This window comes from Alligator sinensis, unplaced genomic scaffold (genome assembly GCF_000455745.1).
Source record: "Alligator sinensis unplaced genomic scaffold, ASM45574v1 scaffold185_1, whole genome shotgun sequence".
Taxonomy (NCBI): domain Eukaryota; kingdom Metazoa; phylum Chordata; order Crocodylia; family Alligatoridae; genus Alligator; species Alligator sinensis.
In genome coordinates this window covers 509,630-532,196 of record NW_005842649.1, presented here as the reverse complement: position 1 = coordinate 532,196, position 22,567 = coordinate 509,630, and the positions used below count along the sequence as shown (strand labels likewise).

The following is a 22,567-nucleotide window of genomic DNA, read 5'->3' as shown; positions in this document are numbered from 1 at the left end:
CTCTTTCCCATTGGCCTAACACATCTTCAACATAAGAACCAAGATCTTGAGCCATGGGATGGTTTGGTCCTATCAGCAATACTATAAAACAGAGGTGCTCAACCTCCAGCCCATGGGCCAAATTCAACCTGCAGAGCCATAGCATCTGGCCCATGGGGCTCTCCACAGGTCAGAAAGTTAGGTGGTGTGGGAACAGTGGCCATTAACATGGCCATCCTCCCCCCTGCCCAAATCCCAAACCTCAAGTCCTGTGTGTCCAGTGGGAGCCAGGCTATGCCCCATTTTTTTGCAGGGTAGGTTGAGGCCAAGCCAAACCCCTTCCCCCCACCCCATGAAGCTGGGCGACACACCCTTCCCCTCCAAACAGGGCTGGACTAAGGGCCAGGCCATAACCCTTTTTCCCACTGGGGCTGGGCCATGCTCCCTTTTCCTGGGGCAGCCCAGGACCAGGCCATGTCTCCTTCTCCACTGTGGGTCCAGGCCACCACCACCCCGACTTTTCCCTGATGGGGTGGGTTGAGGCCCCTTCCCCCTCCCATGGGACTGGGTCACATCCATCCCTCCCCACTGTGGGGCCAGGTGAAACCCCCTACCGCCCCTGAGGGGCCAGGTTCTGGGCACTGGATTGGAACCACCATCCAGCCCACAGTCAGACCAGGGACTGCCAATCCAGCCCACAGGGTAAAAGGTTGAGCACCACTGCTATATAATAATCCAGACTTCATTATAAATTGGTCTTGTTGCACCTACATTTAAACCATGGTAAACCACCATTTTTCCAATGAATAAATAAACACCTTCCAGTAAGCACGTTTCCACACTGTGATTACAACTATGCAAGGTATAACTGTGTTTAAATATAACTAGTGGTAACCACACCCAAGCATGTAGATAAGCACAATCAGGACTTATTTTTTAGTTTTAGTATAGTGTTATGCTCTTATCTACAAAGCAATTTACAGTTGGGTTTAGAAACCCGATTAATCATAGTTATGCCGTACCTGTGTCATAAAAGCTGGTGAGGCAAAAGGATAGCATCATGTAAGAGAAAGGCAAAATGAACATACAGAATCCCAAAGAAACAAACAAGTGCAGTGTTTAGCATAAGGGTCAGTCATACCTTAAGTCAAAAATGTAGCAATGCAAACCAATTGACTAGGCCTGGAATGAGAATCAGGATTTTTTACTCCTAGTTGTGTGACAGATCTTTGGCATGGCTTAAAAAAATCCCTCCACCTTCTTTGCCTTTATTTTTTCCCAGATGGTCAGTTATGTCAATTTAAATTGCAAGCTCTTCAGAGCTGAGACTCTCTTTTGCGGTGTGTCTGTGCAGCTCTAACTATTACGGCAGTACACGGAGTAGTAAGTGATTTTCAGCTATTCTCTTCTGCATCTTTGTCTTTCAGCAAATTAACTAAGTTTCTTTCAGAGTCTGCATCTGAGTTTGAGCTTGCGTTACTAAAAGAATGTTTTTAAACAAACCCATGATTTATTAAGCCGGTGAAAAAAAATGAAGAACAGCAGCAAACAAACCATCACTCCACTTCTCATAGAAAAGTTTACACTTAACTGCCAAATATGATTCATTATACCTCAACCTGAACCTCTGCAATAGGATTTAATCAAAATATCAAGACGATCACTGCCACAGGAAGCCTGTCACATGACTGTCTGGATAGATTTGTTTTTAAACCTATATGCTGCTATTTAACTTGAACCTGTTTTTAGGAACATTAAAAAGCAAGCCAAATACTTGACAACTGCAAAAATAGACAACTGAAAAGTTCAATGTGCTTGCCATAACTATACACACACACAAACACACACACAGAGCCAATATAAAAACTGCATCAGACCTTCAGAGCAAGAATGCCAGCCTCCTACAGAATTATTATCTGTTATTTTAGAGTTTTGCTGAGTCAAAGAAAGTGAAAGGAGAACGAGTGAATAAATACAATAAGAAGAAAAAGGTTGAGTAACTCAGAACTTAACTGTTCTTCATGTGGTCACATAAACACAACAGACAGTGGTAAGAACTCCCCAAACCAAATTTAAGTAACAATTATTGTAAAACCAAAAGAATTCACAGCAATGATTTTACCCTGTAATTCCCACTAGATGCACTGCATCCATGGCATACTTAAGTTCCACTTTCCTAGCTTGCTGCTAAGTTAGAAACATGGATGTAATTATAGTTCTTGGCTTTTAACTTTGTGTGTAAACCATGCAGAGATAAACTGCTATTAGTGAATGTAGTGAATGTACCCACTCCAAATAATTGTGTTTTGACATTATAGGTAAAAAAATTTAAAAAAACCCACCACACTAAGAAGGAAAATTAACCACAGCAATTATAAGCAGTGAACTAAGTAATCTATCGTCACTTATGCCTGGACTAATTTGCAACAAGCCAAAAAATTTTTTTGCTTACATGTAAAACATTTACATTTCTACTCACCCAATATCAGTATAAAACTATTTATTTTTAACCTTTAAAATACCTGTTTAAGATTCAGTAAAATAAATGATTTAGAATTGGGGGTCAGAGCTTATTCCTTCTTTAAACCATTTTTAGAGAGGACTAAGACCACTATTTAACAAATAAAACACTAAACAATGTTTATTCATATATTAATTTTATTTAGCAAAACCAATTTACTGAACTATTAAGATATGTAATATTTTCATTTTGCTCTTGCTACTTGGAAGTAAGACACTTACAGTCATTTTAAAAGCAAAAATTGCAAAATCACGTATTTAGTCATTAAATCAAGCATCCAGAAAAAAAGAACAGTGTTGTTTTGCCTCTTTCTTTCTCTTTCTCTGCAAAAACAATTTGCAACTTGGGCTCTTTAACAAAAAATGGCCTGGGAGATTAATAAACTCAGATATCTGCTTTTACAGAATACTTGCAGTCAACAGTTAAAGAGGGAAAAGCAACAAAAGCTTGCTTTCTTGAAATATGATAGAGAATTTTAAAAATTAATTAAAAATTAAATTCAAACAGCAAAATAAAAGATGTTATAGACCTAAAATGAATCGCTGCAACATATAGTAGATTCTGGAATTCCACAGGCTCCAAAGGTGTTATCTTAAACAGTCTTAGCTTACTATTTTACTCCCTATAAGGGTCTATTTGTCACTGAGATTAGATGCTTAACCTCCAATGACTGAAAACATCAGATGTGTGACCTGGATTGTTACATGACTATTAAATTAACCATAAATTATTATTATTAAAAATAAAACTAGAACATAAACATTGCTTCCCTAGAATTTTTACTAAAAGGGAGCTTTGCATATACTGAATAGGATTTTTGTAGAACTGGGCCTTTAGATTTGAATTTTGCTGGGGTGGGGGGGAGGAGGGACCAACAGATTTTGCATTTCTCTTTCCTTTAAAACCTTTAATATGGATTTTTAATCAAGCTTATAACTGAGCCCGTTCTTTGTGAGACCTGTTTTTTACATTGCTACTTGATATCTAGCTATTTTAGTTGCTTAATCTGTCTTCTTCACTCCGATTTTAAGATAAATTTTCTCTATTAGGTTTATGTTGTACAATGGTATAAGAGAATCTCACACCCTTGAGAATTTCAGAATCACACATTTCAGTACTAATGCTGAAAAATAATTTACATCACACACCTCTTCAATCTGGATCAGGCCAACCAGCTGATTTGAGTTTGACACCCCTGCATTAACAAAATTATTGTGAACATTTTGTATACACCTGGGCCAACAGGAGCCTAAGGGAGATTCCAAACCACATATCTAAGGTCCAAAAGTGAGCTTTTTTAAAACATTTCCTTGGTTTAGGCCAAGATCCTCAAAGATGCCTAACCACCATTAATCTATGGAAGTCAGGCACCATCACAGCCTAATTCCAATTGATTTCAAATCCTCATGGGAGACAACTGCCTGCCCTAGAAAGCATTTCAGCTTCTTGACTTGAAGTTCAACCCATCTGCTCATCAAGTGGTACTGTTTTTCCTATAGTAAGGATGGTAATGAGGTACAGGATTTGTCTTTTTAAGTATTAATGACCATTTATAAGTGTGAAACTTCCTAGAGAGAAATCAGTATATAAAATCTGAAATTTAGCTAACAATTAAGAAACAAGACAATGAACTAGTATGTAAATAAACCGTCATTTAAATTGAAAATACATTTTAATCAATATTTATTTACCAACCTTGATTTTCATGTCGTAAGATTTTAAATTTTAACATGAAAAGTTTAGCAAATTAGGTGACGTGACCAATGCTACATCTGAATTGTGCACCAATGGCTAAGATTAGGTTATTTAACACTGACTAATTCAGATTTTCCTTTAGTTTACAACTTATTGCTAAACACTGGACTATAGGATCTTGCTCTAGAGTTATGGTCATGCAAATGAAAAAATGTATTAGACTCTGTGTATCTGTCATCCAATGATAAAGACTGTATGCATATCATATGTACATGTACAACCTGAGCTTTCCAAACTTTATATCTCCAGAAGACAATCATCAGTCAACTTAGTACTGGCCACCTCAAAGGCGGCCAAGAGATGTAGCCTCCTCCTCCAGCCAGTTCCCACCTGAGGAAAAGTTCTGTTTCTAAACCTATTGTTCTGCAAAACCCAAGGCTTTATACTCCACATCATTTCTCTCCCCAGATTCTCTTTATTTGGGAGTGAAGAGTGGCTGCCAGTGAAGGGTAACAGTTGGTCCCAGCACCCAGTCAATCTTTAGCTTGTCAAATCTCTGCAGTTTGAAAACTGTAGAACGCTGAAAACTTGTCTATATTTGTGAATAGGAGGCAAAAAGATTTTAAAAGTAGAGAATCAGAGGAGCCCAGAAAGAGATATGTAACAACTGTATAGGAATCTCTTATTACTTATTACTGCTCTTACCCCTACTCCCAACAGAACTGAGGTGGAATCAAGCTCATAGTTTTACATTAATCAACAAGGTGCATAAAGTAGGCTTGTATTTTTAAATTAAATGCATATTTCTTTTAAAAAACACGATTTAAATATTAGTTTGAAATTATGACAATCTATATTAAGACCTCTGTTATTTAAATTTAACAGTATTCCACCAGTACATGTTTGCTGTCAACGTTTTAAAGAAGGTAACATCAAAAAGCTGGTAGAAATCACTCACTGAGCAGCAAACGAAATTCTATGGAAGTGCTAAACCATCTTCTAAAAAAAGTATCCTCTTCTGATCGGATAAAGGTTTTGGGGTTTTTTTAAATTATTTCAAGCCATGTACAGACATTCAGTTTCTTCTAGGAAAGTTGTTGCTCTCCCAGGAGAGGCCACAAGTATACAGGAGTTTTCTCCCAGAGCAAAAATAGCCTGGAAACAACCAGAGTTAAATTACTCCTGGGAGAGTTTATCCTGGGGGAGCAAATGACTGTACACATTATCTTCTGAGAAAAGTCACAGAACAGGCCTTCAGCATCCTAGGGTGCTTTGCTCCTGTCCTCACACCTCCTGCATTGCTGCTACTCTGTCTCTAGGCAGACTCAGGAAGCCTGCAGAGCATGTTGAAATGTGTGCACAGGGCCCCTCTGGCTGTACTGAGTCAGCACTCTAATCTCTTGCTCTTGAGGGGTTCAGCATTTGAATGTCTGTTCACGCATCTCTGGGTAATTTTTTCTACCAGGACAACAAACCTGGGAGAATTCTCCCAGAGCATCTGAACGTGCATATAGAGTCTCAGTTTAGTCACCTAATTCAGTTCAAAGATTACATCATTCAAAGTTAAACCAAACATGAACTGAAAAAGCAGAAAGCTTCAGATGTAAACACAAAAATGAGACAGGAACAGACAAGATGTACTAAGTCTACAGTCTTTAAAGATATGCTGACTAGAAACAGTAAGTTCAATTCATTAACTGCACAGATAAAATAATTTGTTTAATAAATCAATTAGCTTTCTATCATGTATCTGGAACATTTACTGTCATTTTATTGAAAGGGATAAAAACATGCTGGTTTTGTTCACTTTAAATTCAATTTGAAAATATCTACCCAAACAGTGCTTTGCACGTCACCATTATCTAGTAAATAAGAAATGCATCATTCTTCAACTTCTAACAAAAATATAACAATTAAGAATCTGAATAAATGTGTATTACTCAATATAATATATTAAATGAGCATCGATAATGCACCTTCATAGTATATATATATATATATATATATATATATATATAATAAAATTTAATGTAAGGACAATATTTCGTTGCCAATCAACATTTCAATAGTTACCAATAAATCGGAATCAACTTTTCTTTATTCAAACAGCTACCAAATGCAAATGATAAACAAAATTTAAATCAAGGTTCCAGTCTGCTATCATAAACCATGATTAAAATTAGTGATTGAAGTCATACCACCCTGCACAATAGGGTTTTGGTCCATGACTAAGGCTTGTAAGCACTCTGGTATTACAAACCATAAATTCAAATAATTAATAACTATTCACTGAAACACTGCAAAACAGGATAAGACAATTCAGTGTGTGGCATGTAATACAGCGATGTTAAAGACAGTTACATTACACAAAAGCCAACATATCTTTTATTACACTTCACTACAAAAGTGGCTAACTACCACAAAATCCTGCCACCAACTCTCTCTACACTATCAACTTAAAAGCAACACTGCTGCATAAATATTTTTCATATGCATAAGTGAAACCTAAAATTATTACAATGAACAGAGATTAGTGATTTTTCTATTTTTTATTGTCTAACTACAGCATTTTGGGCATAGCTTCTTTCTCCTGTTGTTCCCACAGATCTCTCCCAAAACAACAGAGAAGAGGAAAGCATTTTAAAAGTAAAAAAAAAAAAAAATCAAGTACACAAAAGTGCCATCAGGACAAAGAACGTGTAGCAATTCTGTAGGTATTTCATATTGTTTTGAGCTAGCTATTTTCCAAAACTCCCTGCGTCATGCTGCAGTACCACTGCTATTAACAAAGAAGAAAAAACAAATATTTTCAACAAGAAAATCAATCCATATTGCCATTTCTGTTCTATTTACCAAGGATCACTTACAAACTCTGTAACTTAAAAAAGAATCCAAGGACTTCTTTATTAAATTCCTATATTGTTATAGAGCACTCTGCCATACAGAAGACTATAACAGACCCTTTTTATAATTGTCTCTTAATCATAGGGCTATTATGCACTATTTATAAAGATGGTATTCTAAATCTGAAAAACAAAAAAACTAGAAAATATGCTTCACTGACTAGAAAATATATTACATAAAAGCTTACACAATTCAATGTTAATTAATTAAGTACAGTTTGGAAGAAGCAAGTTTACTCCCTGTAAGAGTTCTTTAACAAAAACGTGGGCCTACAAAAAGTTATGACTTGAACAACACATTCAGTTAAATGAAACTTTCTGTGCTAATATATATTTTAAAAAATGTGTGAACTTCACGCTTCAGAGCTGGCATAAAAGGATATAGTTTGGCAAGCTATGTTTCACGCTAACATTTGTATGTCATTCCAAATGCATACCACAAAGACCTTAGCTCCACTAGGTTTGAACTGCACTTTAATACAGGGTTTCAGATAAATTAGTTTAAAAAATGTGAAAGAGGCATCACTTGAAATATTTAAAATGGACAGGGCAAAACATTCAAAAATATATCACAGACTCAAGAAATAACATGGGCTGGCTCGTCTACCAAATCCTTCTTATCATTGTGTCCTAAACATATTTTGATGGATATATCTGCTTTAAGAAACAATAATTCTGTATTTTTCTAATGTCAACTGGGCAACCCAAGCCATCAAAACATTACTGATATTAAGGAATAATTTTCCCTGCTTGCGTTTCCTACTAAGTAATTAATATTGTGCTATTACATATAAAAGTAAAATTCATATCATGCCACAATTTTTACAGTCACAGAGAGAGATTTTAGGAGGGAGAAAAAATATATTTTCTTCCTGCAGTATTGTATAAAGTTATCCACACTTCTAAAATTTATAAAACCTCTATTTTCATTATATTAGTTTAGTCAGAAAAATTCAGTTTGCGTTCGGCCTTGGCACTGGTTTGAAGAACTGAAATATTAAACAAAAAATGTGGTTCTTAAGTTTTGTTCAGTACTACTTTGTTCTTTGTTTAACAAAAATCCCTAAAGCAAACATTGGAAGCCTTTAGTCTAATCAAATATGCTCCAGGCCTCATTTGATATTTAAAAGGAAATGCAACAACAATCTATAACATGGCCAAACAACATACAGCAAGGTAAGGGGGTAACAATGGAAAAGTGGCATAAAGCTTAATTTTCACTCCCACAGTCCCTGAGCCAAAGTACACAGAGCTGTGCCCCCAAGTACCTCAAAATATAAAGAAACACAAAACAGGGGAAAGAGATGCAATGTGTGAGGATAATTATAATAAATTACAATTTATTATTGCGTTTACCAATAAAGCAAAAAATGGAAGTCAAAGGGAGTGTACAATGGATTTACTCTAATGCGTGTATTTTCCAGACCTTTTAACGAGATTAAATAACAAAATTCTAAAAGGTTTGTTTCTGTTTTACATGCAATATGTAGAATAACCATTCAATTCTGTTTGGGATACTTTGACATCTGTTTTCAGTACGTTACAATGAAAGCTGGGGACTTCATGCATACGTTTGCTGTAATAAAACTGTCACTAATCAGTGTTTTCCAAATATTGTCCATAACTATTACTATTCAGTAATCTCATTTGCAAGATCTGGTTGTCTCATACTGGTGGGTATCAATGCAAAGGGAAGTTGAAGTCACACACACACACAGAATTGTGGACATGCTTTTTTATGGACTTGAATAACATGTCTGTATATAGCCTCAATAGATCCATCATGAGATATAAGTAAGCTGTATATTAATATTCATCCTTCTGTGATATATTCCAGCAAGTCCAAGTTACCATTAATAAGGCTTACATTTTGACAAGGTTGAACCTTGCTACATAATAGTTAGGTAAATAACACTTTGTACCTTTGCAGCAAGAGAAAAACTCAGTGTATCAAGAATGTAAGGTCTTCTTTTGAGTCAGCCTAGAAGGGCTACACCACTGAACTATAATTCAGGGTAATTCCTGCAGAGTCCTGCAGGGCTACAGGAAAGCAGAGACAACATTTAGCCCCAATCAGGATGTAAAGGAGGACAAGTATGTCTTTTTTGGGCAAAACAGAATGAGAACTTCAGTGTCCAGGGGAGCAACTACAGAACAGCCAAGCTCAGAGAGGAAGTTTAAGTTGACATTTGTTGGTTTATTATTTCTGCCAAACCTCAGGAAGGGAATGAATGGGAACACAAACTCAGTATCATTGTGCTCTACTTAGAACTGGGTAGCCACAAACACCATTACCATGGCTGCAATTAACAGTTTTTCATTTAATCATGTGATCGTAACCAGTCTCTTCATTCTGCATGTTATTGGACTTTCATTGTAGTAAAAGTCTAATATGATAATGTTTGCCTCTACAGTGGTCTTGATCTTAAACCTAGAATATGATTTTCAGTGCACATGTTTTATATTACACAAATGTTGGAGGACAAACAACAGATTATTTGTAGGCCCTAATGCTGTGTTTGTTAGTGCTAAGAAGCCATTCCAAATGTTCCAAAAAGGATTAATGTAGTATAACAAGTCTATTTAATTACTGAAAGACCAGTGATCCTCATATTACTATAAGCAGCTTTTCCTTTATTTGGAGCCTGTAAATAGAACAGATCATTGCATGATAACTGCAATACATGTCACAGAACATTCAGGTTATAACAGTAATACAGTGAAAAGATCATGTGAGAAACCAAGAAGGACCCTCAAACAATAAAGCCCTCAATTCTGCAAACATGCCACATTCATGAATACCACTCTAGAATTAGGTAATTTCTAGTTATAGTCAAAGTCCTTTTTGCCCAGAGTTAACAGTGTAGTCTCCATGTCCTTTTTTGAAGATTTCCATTTCAGTTAAGCCAGTACCAATAATTACATTCTTAAACTTTTTTTTTCCCCTAAAATGTAATAAAAATCAAAAAAGTCTATGACTTTTTTTAACATAAATCCATATACATCACAGAACTGGAGACAATGAACTTACCTCTGGAGGCATACGTGAAAAAACAAAACATGGTATAGATTACTTTAAATTATGTGTCTGAATCCAGACAGCCCAATCAATTTTCCAATTCTACTTTCTGCTCAGCCAAGTTATTCTTTAACTAACAGGCAAACAATAGAATAACTTCTAATGTTAACCCTTTCTTAACAGCAAATGGAATGGAATCAGTATTTTTATCTTTAAATACTGCCTTAGGACAAAATGAGGGGGCAAGCTTTATTTTTCTCCTTTGTTTTTCTAATGTATCAGAAGTTAAAATAATTTTACACTTAGAAACAGGCATATCAACTTTCTACATGATGATGTTATAGCTGGCTCATTAGCTAGCCTGAAATAATGTTGTTGGGGAGGAATAAGGAAGACCGTGATGGAAGGAGGGAAAGGTGAAGGGCACAATAAATTCTAAACAGCTCAAGTTACTAATTAAATATTTTGGATGGTTTCGACTTAACATGGGCTTCAGAACAACTAATGACCCTTTACAAAAATTAAAAGAATAAATAAAAGACATCAAGTCAGACCCAATATTAAATAATCCTAAAGAATAAGTGGCCTCATAACTGCCTTACAAACAAGATCTATCCAAGCCATCAGTAAATTGTAACAAGTTGTACTGGCACTCTGTGTCCATCCATCTATACGAACATAATATTTAACTGCCAATGTCATTGGTTTCTTTCATCTTTGATGATATAGGGCAGTGACAGAAATGATACATGCCGTGCACTCAGCCCCCTAAAAGCGCTCTACAGCTGTGCCCTGACAGAAGTGCATGGCTGCAGAATGCTTTAAAAGTGCTGGATCACATGACAAATTAACCCACATTTAATGAGGGTTCAGATGAAAGTGCTCCAAAGCAGAGCACCTTCATTATTCTGTTTGTCTCTGTGTCTCCCTCCCCTGCCTTCTCCCCGCTCCCATCCTGAAGACAGCACTGGAGCTGGGGGCAGGGGAGCGGAAGGCAGGGATAGGAGGTGCATATGCTGGGTGTGTGACACCTCTACACAACAGAAAACCCTTCTTGGGGCTCAGCAACAGCATGAGGATTTGACTCGCGGCAAAAAGAGTTAGTGACTAGAAACATGTTTACCATTAATCCATGTTTATATAGCGCTATCACCCAAATATCTGAGTGCTTCAAAATATTTTCCTCCCCTAAGAAGCTGAGGTGAAACAAGAACTAGTTCCCCATCTGTTAAATGGAGATAACACCCAGAGTGCCTAAGCCACTCAGAAGTCCACTGAAAAATAAGAAGTTAAATCAAGGTCTCCAGGGTTCCAAACTAGCGCCTTAGCCATCACACTATATTTGACATTGGTATCATAACACTGGCATAACTATTCAAGGACCAAGAGTTGAGTTGAGTTAGTGACAGTATATGCACCCTTTTTCACAGGAATTAGCGAATGACCCTGGATGGTTAGTTCTTGATTAATAAAGTTTCAAACCCAGAGTAAATAAAAAATACCTGTCTGGTCATTTACAATTGCACAGAATGTTGCATGTGCACTCTATGCAATGTTGCATGTGCACCCTGGCTGCCCTAATAGGCTCAATGGGGTATGTTAGGCCAACTATCCTTATGTGTTGCTTAACTGGCTGGAAGGGCAGCACCCTTCTATTTAAACATACCTGTGGCAACTGACCACAGGCTGCTCAGTTCTCATACTCCTGAGCAGCTGCTACATTTGTCTTTATTTTTTACCTTTAACTCCTAACTTCAGAGCCCTAGCCTGTGCCTCATCTCTGACCCCTAGCTTCAGACGCCTCCTGGCTTGGACCAATCCTTCTCTAGCATGGCCTAACCTCTGGGCTGAACCATTTAGGCAGACAGACTTAAGAAATCATCCTTGCCTTTCACAAAACACAAAAATCAAATGGAATTTAAAGATAAATGGAATAATATGGCATCAAATCAGTCAGTGTAACTGTAAAAGAAAAAAGATTTTACTCATGTGCATAAGAATTTCAAGTCAAGACCTACATTAATAACCAATCTGAATAGCACTGGATTACAGATTTAGTGTAACAGTACTTGAATGTCCAGTGATCGTTTCCTTATGATGTGTGAAAAATCAGCGAGGCCATTCCATGTTAGCTATTTTTAAACAGAGCAATTCATTGATTTCAAGAACTTCTTCCTAAAACTGATGGGGTGATACATCCCAGAGTAAATTATTCTATGTAACACCCACCTCAAAAAAAAAGTTATAATAGCTAAAGAATAGACTATTAAGAGAAGCACACAACTTGAGATCAGAACACACTATATGCATAGTAGGCAGTCTACTGTAGTATTAGGCCAATGACTGTCTCTCAAGACAAGGGTAATTCACAGGCCTTTTAATCATGTAAACCCTCTATTACCAAAAGGAAAGAGTTTCAAAAAAAAAAACACTGTACCTCTCTTTCCTCTTTAATAAGATATTGCACAAAATACAGTATGTAAATTCTTCATCTGTAGAGATAACAGTTATCCCTGGAGAGAATAACGCTAGCTAAGAAGCCAGTTTTAGAAAAACTCTGAAATCAGTTACTTAACTATTTGTGACACTAATAACAATTGCCCCTTTATTTAATTTAAATAAATTCTTCTGGACACATTAAAAACGAAAAGTGCCACATTTGGCATTTTCGATCTAAGGTATTTTCAAAATGGAAATGAGAGAAAGATCCAAAGTTCATGAAATAAAATAATAATATCTGACTGATAAAGAAGTATGTTATTTACCTTTGAAAAATATAATGACACTGCACTAAAAACATAGTGTGTTATTATAATGCAAAAGAGAATGTGGCCTCTCTCTAACAACTAGAAATCCTTTTGCCACCTCTTCCACTAAGGAGGGCTGCCAATTTGTCCCCATCACTGTCAGCGGACAAAAGATGACGATGACTACAGCCAGACCATATCAAACAGAAGACACAGCAACTCCAGAGGGACGCCTTGAAACCCACTGGGGTGTAAAGTTAGGGCTGAGGCCTTCTTGTCAGCTATTACCGCAAAAGAATCAGAGGAAATAGTGACATTGCTAAACAATGGAAAGGTCAAGCAGTTCGTAGCCATTTCATGACCCAGACAAGTCAAGGTCAAGAAATTCAGGTAGCAACTCAGCCTGGGCGTAAGTTACAGCACAAATGAATTGTTTTAACAAATCAGCTTTGGTCAATTAAACCTAACAAGACATGTTGCATCACGTAGCAGGGTTCCTGACACTAAGGCCAGGAGCTGAGGCTAGCCTCGTAAAACAAGGCTTTTAACATAGCATAACAAATTTAAGGTAATCCATCCAGAAACTGCAGATGTCAGAATAATAAAATACAAGATGTCCTGACCAAGAGACTTTTTCACACTTTTAAATCAGAGATCCTGGGGTACAGGCATTCCTTCAATACATCTACATATATCTACATCTACATCATTTTCAATGGCTTTAATAAAAAAAAAAAGTAATATACTACTATAAACACTTTTTCTTACCTACAACATACCTACAACATGCCTTTCTTTGATTTGAATAGCAATTACTTTATAACCTCTCAGTAATTATTGTGATCAGAAAATTAAATTGAAAATCATCTGGGTATTTTTGTTTGCTGTTGTTTACAAAAACAAGACTCTTTTTTTTCAAATTAGTCCCTGAATATTTTATTTTTGTATACCTTTTCAACTACAGTTTTAAATTTAAAAATGTGTAACTACTATACTAGATGGTATGTATATTTTGAGCGGGACTCAAATAATAAATGAATCAGAACAATTAAGATCTTCAATATTAGATTTTCTCATGGAAACAGTTCTGGGGGAATGCTTTCAAATGCCCAGCTAAAGAACAAACTGAAATACTGTACTCAGTAAAAATAGCCAATCTTACCCTCTCATTTATTTAAATTCCTTCCCACGAGAAAAACCAAACACATAAATTGATTATGTTAATTTAACATTAAGTTTGAGATGTCACATACACCATCAAGAAATTCAGAAACTACATTATTAAAAAAATTGTCGCATATGTAGAAATCATATGGAAATTACTAGTGCCATAGTTTTCTTTTTTACCTTACCTTTCTGAATTTCCTAACTTGCATGCAATTCCCCAAGTCTCGCATAGTACTATAGTTAATTTTGATATTTAATTTCCCACTGGTTAGATAATATTACTGAAAATGAAAATTTTGTTTGGGGGGGGGGGGGGGGGGGGGGAGGAATACTGTAAAGACCCCTTGCAGTAATTTTTCTTTAGATAAGTTACCGTAAGCAATGAAGAAGACTTTCAGAGCCACAAGAGTACGTTTCTGTTTTTGAGCTGAAGGCATCTTTGCCATTAAGATGTATAATGGAGCTCTGAACTATAGGAAGTTTTAATGCATAAGGCCAAATTATCTTTAGCTAAGATTTTATGTGATGTGCTACATAAAGGGCAGTTCTTCACTAAGACCTTAATTAGTTATTGGGAAAAGTAATTTAGTATGCATATGCCCAGCATTTAAGCCAATTTTGATAGCATGCTAGGAGGAGGTAGAACACACAAGATAAGCTCATGTTGATTTTGAAATGTTCATGACCCTCAGAATCATTGCTAAATTTCCATAGCCATTCCTTCGTCAATTAGGCCAAGAAATATATCAAGTTGAGTTTGAAATTCATAACTCCAACTATTTTTGCATTAAGCTACACTTGAGTAATTTTCCTTTCCTGATCATATGTAATCCAAAACTGACTAAATTCAGCTCAAACTTTTTTTTTAAGTGTGTATGAGGGTGGGGGGTGGGGGGTACACTTGTGATTACTGCACGCTTGGAAAATTCAGTCCAAAAGCCATTTGTTTTGAAAAAAATATATAATTAAAATGGTGAGAAAAAAAACTAAGAAGGACCTTGCTGGAAGACTGAAACTTAGTCCTATACAGTGCTTACAATGCACAGACAGTGCAATACAAACACTTCCTTAAATTAACTCTTAATTAACTTTTACCTTTCACCAAGCTTTTACCTTTCACCAAGCTAATGCTACAAGATTTGTTTCTCATTTACTATCTTATGAACCATGTAAACCTCTAATTCAAATTTAGCACTGTTTTGCCTTTATTAACCAATTTATTAGCAATTGTTTCTACAAGTTCTATGGGTGTTAAAAAGAGTAAAACTATGAAACCTTCACATAAAAAAGTGACATCTTGTTAATGTCAAACAAACCCTGGCTAAATCACACAGGTCTTTTTCTTATTTACACATTCACTTAGCATCTGAAAAGTATCTCCCGAGTTAAGTGATTTCTTCTCCATTCCAAAATGTAAGCAACAGGCTTATTTATTCAATTAAGGTAGTACTAGACCTTGACTGGCTATTTTAAGTTCATCAATCCAAGAGATCACTATGAAACAACATACCACTTTGACAGTAAGAAAGGAATATAATCCTTTAGAAAGCCTCTTGAAGCGTTATGCTTGGCACTCTCACGTGCTGCTGTAAGAACCAAAGTTTCCGATAGCATAACCACTAGTCCTTGAGATTTCTAAAATTACTTCTCCAACACAGACAGAGAGGGGGATGGGGAAAAAAACGTGAAACTCTTTTTGCCATGAAAAACCATGTGGACTGCCCAGTTTCCATCCATTAGTCCAGAAACTGTAGGTTCCTTTAAAATGCATCAATTAGCAACAATTCAAAATACAAAGTGGGATAACAGAAGTGTTTAATTTTTTTAACAAAGGCCTTACAATAATTTTAAGGGATTCAACATGCAGAATTTTGTTAAGGAAAAAAGTTGGGGGGGTGTTGTTTTTTGCGGGAGGGTTTTTACATATCCAGTTCACTATATTTTAAAAGGAGAGCTTTTCTTCCCAGATCTGAGTATTTTTGCTTGATCCTACCATGATGCAATAATCCTACTTTGTTTTGTTTTACTTTATAACCTGTTGCCATAAAAATGGTTGTGATATCCTAAATTTAACATTACGCCCTGATTTTCAAAGAGTGGCACAGAATTTAACCACAAAACTCCCCTTTATTTAAAAGGCGTTCTGTTGCTTAACCCTGAGCAAGTTACTTTATTGCTGTAACAAGTATGAGAAATCAGCCTAGAATCAGCAAAACTTGTCTTGAAATGCATATCTTTATCTATGCCAAGAACATTAGAATTAAATATGCAAAGTTCCTCCTCCCCTGCTCCTACTCCAATCACACCACCAACTATCCTGACTTCGAAAGGAAGTGAAAAGAAAAGAAAAATTACTATCCATTTTGGATTCCTCACTTACATCCTTCAAATTATCAGCATAGACCAGTGCCATGGCACCCGGAAGTGTCTTGAGATCATTTCAAGAGTGCCATGGGGTGCCAAATATTGTTATCACTGTTAGATGTGCAAACATGATTCACACCTAACAGTGATTTAAAACAAGTGATTTCAAAAAGAAATCCACAGTGTCAAAAATATTCTGACCTGTCTTTCTGAGTTCTTTGCAACAAAAGAATTATTCTATTATTTTTCTGTAGTAAAAAAAACCCAAATAAAATCTAAGAGTTGGCATTTTCTAAGGGGTTCCTTAAGCCTAACAACAAGGTATGCCTTGAGTCCAATGTGAGGTCCCTTGGGTCTAAAAATTGAGGATTACTGTTGTAGACATACACACATGCAAAATCAGGAATAGTGGATGGCCCTTTTAAACATTAAATTCATGCACTGTCTGGCCTACAATATTTTTTAAAACCAATTTAAAGCATTACTATCTCTATTTTCAAATCAAATTAACCTCCATTTTTTTAAATTGTTAACCCATTCCACGCCTGTTCTTTTCAGTACAAGGTCCCATGAGTCTTCTCACAAAAGAACTGAATAGCAATCTTTCGAATCTGCACAAAAATTTCAAACATTGTGCTCTCTTCATGCAGAAATACACTAAAATTCATCAAAACAATATGATGTTTTAGAAAAAAATTATCGTTAGGTAGCAGATTGTTATATTATCTTTTAAATATTTTAAATCACAACTGATAAAAATATCAAATTAATTCTGCTCTTATACTGGCTGTTTATAAAACTGAGACCGGTAGTAACACAGGAAGCTGGTTAGCCATTTCAGTACGTATCAGTCAAGCTTCTGTAGAGGCACCTGGATTGATGAATGGCAAGTTAGACCTATTTGGTGCTCTTCCCATTTCAGCTACTGACTTATTTTGTGTGAACTCAGGCAAGTCACTTCACCTTTGTGCCTTAATGTACCCTTCTACAAAATGGGTAGAATACCGAATTAAATTTTCTCATATCAGTTATTTCCTAATGGCCCAAACCTACAACTTACTGGGTGCTGAGACAGTTAGAAATTCGATAGACTGATCTTGGTCCCAGTGTTTGCATCCATGTACACAGTAAGCATAAACTTTTGTCATCTAGGATGTACTCATGGCATATGAATCGCAGTATTACATGAATCACTCAGCTTATCTAGTCATACAGTGATGAATAAAATTTTCTACCTAATAAAGTATCTAGTCATCCTAAATCATTTTGCATACATTTTAAGTACATAAAATTGCCACTTTGATATTTCTAAAAAGAATATAAAACGCACAAATTCAATAGGTTTAATAATCTGTACGGAAAGTATGAATTTAGGAGTGACCAGACAAAATTAATTTAGAATATCAGCTCCCCAAAAAATTTTAGAAAAGAAAACCAAATAGACAGTAGGCCATTAAGATTTCAAAAGTTAATTCTTACAACAGTCAGAAGTGCCACATGCTTAGAAAAAGAATTATTGTAATTTCTTTTTGAATGAAGCTATCCTGTTTGTAGCAAGCCAATACATATGGATTACTATAAGATCCCACATGTAATAGAGATGACACTTAAAAAAGTAACCACGATTGTTAACTTTAAGCAAGGCTAAATACATTTTCAGATCAATTCAGTTGCCATTCACAGACTCTGGTGTTCCTGTTGGGAATATCTGAAAATGTGCTTAATAACAGCAAAAAACGCAGTCCAAAAAATCAGTAAGCCTAAATAAGTTTAAACTGTAGACTGCTGAAGTTATACAACTTGAAGATAACAAGTGTTATATGTTGGCTATCTCTTGAGATCTGTAAACTTCCTAGCATACAAGAGATGAATCTTAGCACACAAAGTTCCCCATTACCTACTTTACAAAAAAGCCCAGCCCACTCTCTCCCCACCCCCCTTCTATTTTTTCTTCCCAAACAGACAGGACACAGTCTGGCGATTCAGGGACTCACGTAGGCCAGACTTCCTTCTGTGCAGCCCTTTGGGTAGAACTGCTGATCCTTCTTATTAATTAACGAGATAATGGTGGTTAACCGGAAAGCAATATTAATGCTAACTATCTAGGAAACTTCAACAGAAATGATTTAACCTTTTTGTTGATTTCCTGGTAACACAATCATGCCACTGGAACAGCATCTTGATGGCTTCAGAACTTTGAAATTCAGGAGGGTCTGAAGTATATCAGACTAAGCAGAACTGTATCTTTTTTGCTGCTCTCAAATAAGCTTATAGAATCTCCTCTGAACTGTGTATTCATATTAACAGATGGAGCAATAGCCAACTAGTTTTATCACTTTTACACCACATTCATGTCTATGTGGTGGGTAACATGACTGATGTGAGAAATGGAAACAGAGACACATATTTTAAAAAATAATCTAAAAATGCTTAATGCATTTACCATTATTTCAGTCATTTAGACTTCCAAAAACATTTCTCCAGGCCCAATGTGCTTTATTCAGCATGCTTTGGAATATTGAAATGTAAGGTTTACATTTTATGTATACTGAAAAAACACATGGGGATTAATAATTCTATAAAGGAGACATACAGCTGTAGACGCTTTATGTTTTAGGAATAAAACAAAAGATCAAAATTTTATAAAATCAGTTGCTTTAGGACTAAGTAAAACATCTATAAGAAGAATGTATTTATATTATCAAAAAGGTTCTACTGCAGCAAACAAGTACAGCAGCTTTCATTCAGTGATTGTCAAAAACTTTCCAATGTGCCCACTGCAATGCGGATGCCAACCAACGAATCAAAGGCATTCAGCAACTAGACAAAGAGGGTCTGATGCCAACCTCGGTGCCACTGGCAACCATTATTGGCATCAAGCACATTGTCTGCCTTTTTTTTCTCCTCTCCTGGCACTTGACAAACAAAATGGCGGTTCTTGTAGCAACAGAACACAGCATAAGCGCTGCACTGATTGAATCAAATACTACCAAATGATTTTATGGACTGGGATGCAGTTCATACCAAATGATACATGCTGCCTGATATGTGACAAAAAAATAGTTTTCTTGATACAAGTGATGATCATGACATTTTTTAGTTTATTTTTAATAGGAAAAAAGCAGATATAAAGAACAAGGAGAACACTAAAGAAAACTGTTTTTAAAGATTATATTAATATTAAAACATTTTAATGACCCAATTATCAAACATAATATGAACTTTGCAGTTTCTTCCCCCAGATCACTAAAGACAATGACATTTCAAGCCATGTCAAACCATTTCTAACTTATTAGCATCCTCATCTTTTTTAGGATGTAAGATAAGACAGGAGAGAGAAAAAAAAGACTGAATTTTGAGGGGGGAGGTGAGAGAGAGAGAGAGGAAGGGAGAGAGAGACAGAGAGAGGGAGGGAGGGAGGAAGAGTGAGGGAGAAGGAGAGAGAGAGAAAGAAAGAAATGAAATGGAGAACCAGATGAAGTTGGTCAATGACAAAACTTGATAGCCCGGTCTTTATTTCTTCCTTCAGAAGAACCATGGAAGTAGAAAAACCTTTTAGAAATAACGAAAAGGAGTATTGACATTTCTAGATCTGGAAATTGTCAATATATTGTAACATTATTGCGCACTGCAATGCGGATGCCAACCAACAAATCACAGGCATCCGAGGCTAAACAAAGAAGGTCTGATGCCAATCCTGGTGCCACTGGCAACCATCATTGGCACTCGAACTATTCTTCCTCATGTTTTTCCTAGTTAATTAAAAAAAAAATTCAACAAAAACCACTGTTTTCCCTCCTTATTCATTACACATTCTTTTTTTATATTTACTTCAAGAATTGTTAGTATATTTGTGCTTAATTTATTATATGCCACTGTTTAGTAGATATTTATATACTAAAAGAGGAATAAAAAGAAAGTCATTATGTGCAAGACACGGCAGTTTGATTGACTTCATGTGTATCTTTTACAAAACCTGGCATCCTTAATCAATTGCACTACAAAAAACACCATCATTAACATGCTCTTGATAGAAAGAAAGATTCAAAGTTTGAAAGAAAAATACTAGGATAACGTTATATAACTTCTTCAACTAGAGAGCCACCAGATGTTAACAGAAGATTTACTGCAAAGCAGTCAGAGAAATAAAAATTAGAAGCAATTTACCATAAACAACAGTCTAGCAATGGTGACTTGATATAAAAAAATTAAACAACTTTAACTTCCAATATATTTTCTTAGTTATTTGATGTTATTTGGAAATATTAATGCCATAGCACTGGTGCATGCTTATTTTATGCAGCATATTTTGTCATATGACAAATCTTAAAATACCCCGTATTCTCAATTTATTTAAACCAGAAAAGCTCCATAGACCTTATTTCCCATTTTGACTTAATAGCTTTCCAGCTGAAAAAATATGTGGGTATACCAATTTTGTTTGGTTCAAGAGCTGCTTGAACTATGTTGCTTTTCCTTGTAGTTTTGACTTTTAGAAGATTTCCTAAACTGGTATAATATACTAATTAAGTCAATAAGCTATGTCTTACAATTGGTATTTTCATACTATCATTTAAAGGTTTCTGCATAAAGAAGTTTTAGAATTAAAAATAGAATAAGATATTTTGCTTTAAAGTACCCCAATAAAGTCTGATCACCCAATCAAGGTGATCCATCTTTTCCTAGATCACCTTTACCAGATTTTGCAGCTACTTAAAGTCAGTGCAAAATAACTAAACGTATAGACTGTCCACTACTGGAAAGTAAACTAATAAATACAAGCAGAAAAAAATAATTTTATTTTCACTTTGAATAATCCAGGAGATTGGCCATATTTAATAGGCTTTAATTGAGTGCAATAATTATAAGACACAATTTGCAGAAATAATTATGAATTCTAAAACAGAAGTTCATTGTAAATAAAAAGTATGCGATGTATGTATTCTTCACTGGGATTAATGCATATATGTACTATGTGAAATCTACAGTCAGCTGAAGATGTGCCGTTTTACCTTTTTGTTACTAATAAAATCTATTCAATTAATTTATCAGTTAAATCCCCTAGTTATATACAGGCCATCAGATAACAGTCTGCCATCTGCCTTTCTGCAGGCCATTTCTACCTACCACCAGGCCAAGTTATGAAATGGCCCACCATCTGTGACAATTCAGACTTTACCCAATTTGGATTTGTGGCTAAAAAATAAATGTTACTGAATATAAGTCATTAATATAAAAGATTTCTAAAGGATGATACAATTACAAGAGAGTACAGAAAAAAATTAAAGTATGAGTTTGCTGAGTATTGAAACTATGAAAATAAGTTTTTATTGGATCCATTAATGATTAAGACCTGTAAATGAATATAGGCATATATAAGTTCCAGAATATTATCAGCAGCTATTTTCTTTTTATTTTGTAACAGAAGTTTAACCACTGTTTCTTAAGTGGGCCTCAAACTTCCCATATTTAAACAACTCCTTAAGAAAATAATGTGCACCAGTTACCATAAAATTAGAATCTTAATGGAAAATTTGGGAAAATGTTGCATTATGACGGATCTTTGAAAAATACAATACAACCACCCAATGTAAAACCATGCAGTCAAACAGCAGCTATAAAAATGGAAATAAGGAAAATATTGCATGGTGTAATTCTAAATATATAGTTAATTTTTTTTCTGGAACTCTACAGATTCTATTTGCTAAAACCTTTTTAATGTTTTATTTTTACAATGGTAAGGAAGTTTATATTTCGTCTTCGGAACAAAAGTAGAGTCATCACTATCAACACAAATCATTGAGCGTGAGCAGTTAAAAGATGAGTGTAAACATGTATGTTATGTATGTTTCTGTGCAAATGTACATACATGCATATATCATTAATGATGCTGAAAATAAACCTATGAAAATCAGGGTAATATTTTCTATAGCACTTACTGGGAAAAACATACAGCACTTTTTGATAAAAATGACAACTTCAAAGGCAGTAAAGTATGCTTCTAGTTTCTTTTGAAAGAAAAGGCAGCACGTATGTCATATGCATGTGTCATTTACATATATTTTTAGGAGTACGTGTATCTGTGTATATGTATCCATGCTGATTTATACACACACACACACACACACACACATACATATACCCACATTCTATGTACAAACCACAGAAGATG

The 22,567-nt window shown here is 35.5% G+C and overlaps 1 protein-coding gene across 12 annotated transcripts in view; it reads right to left on the bottom strand.

The window, feature by feature from the left end:
- Positions 1-22,567, bottom strand: part of NFIB (nuclear factor I B) — a 257,933-nt gene that overhangs the window by 222,681 nt on the left and 12,685 nt on the right. The window lies entirely within an intron of this gene.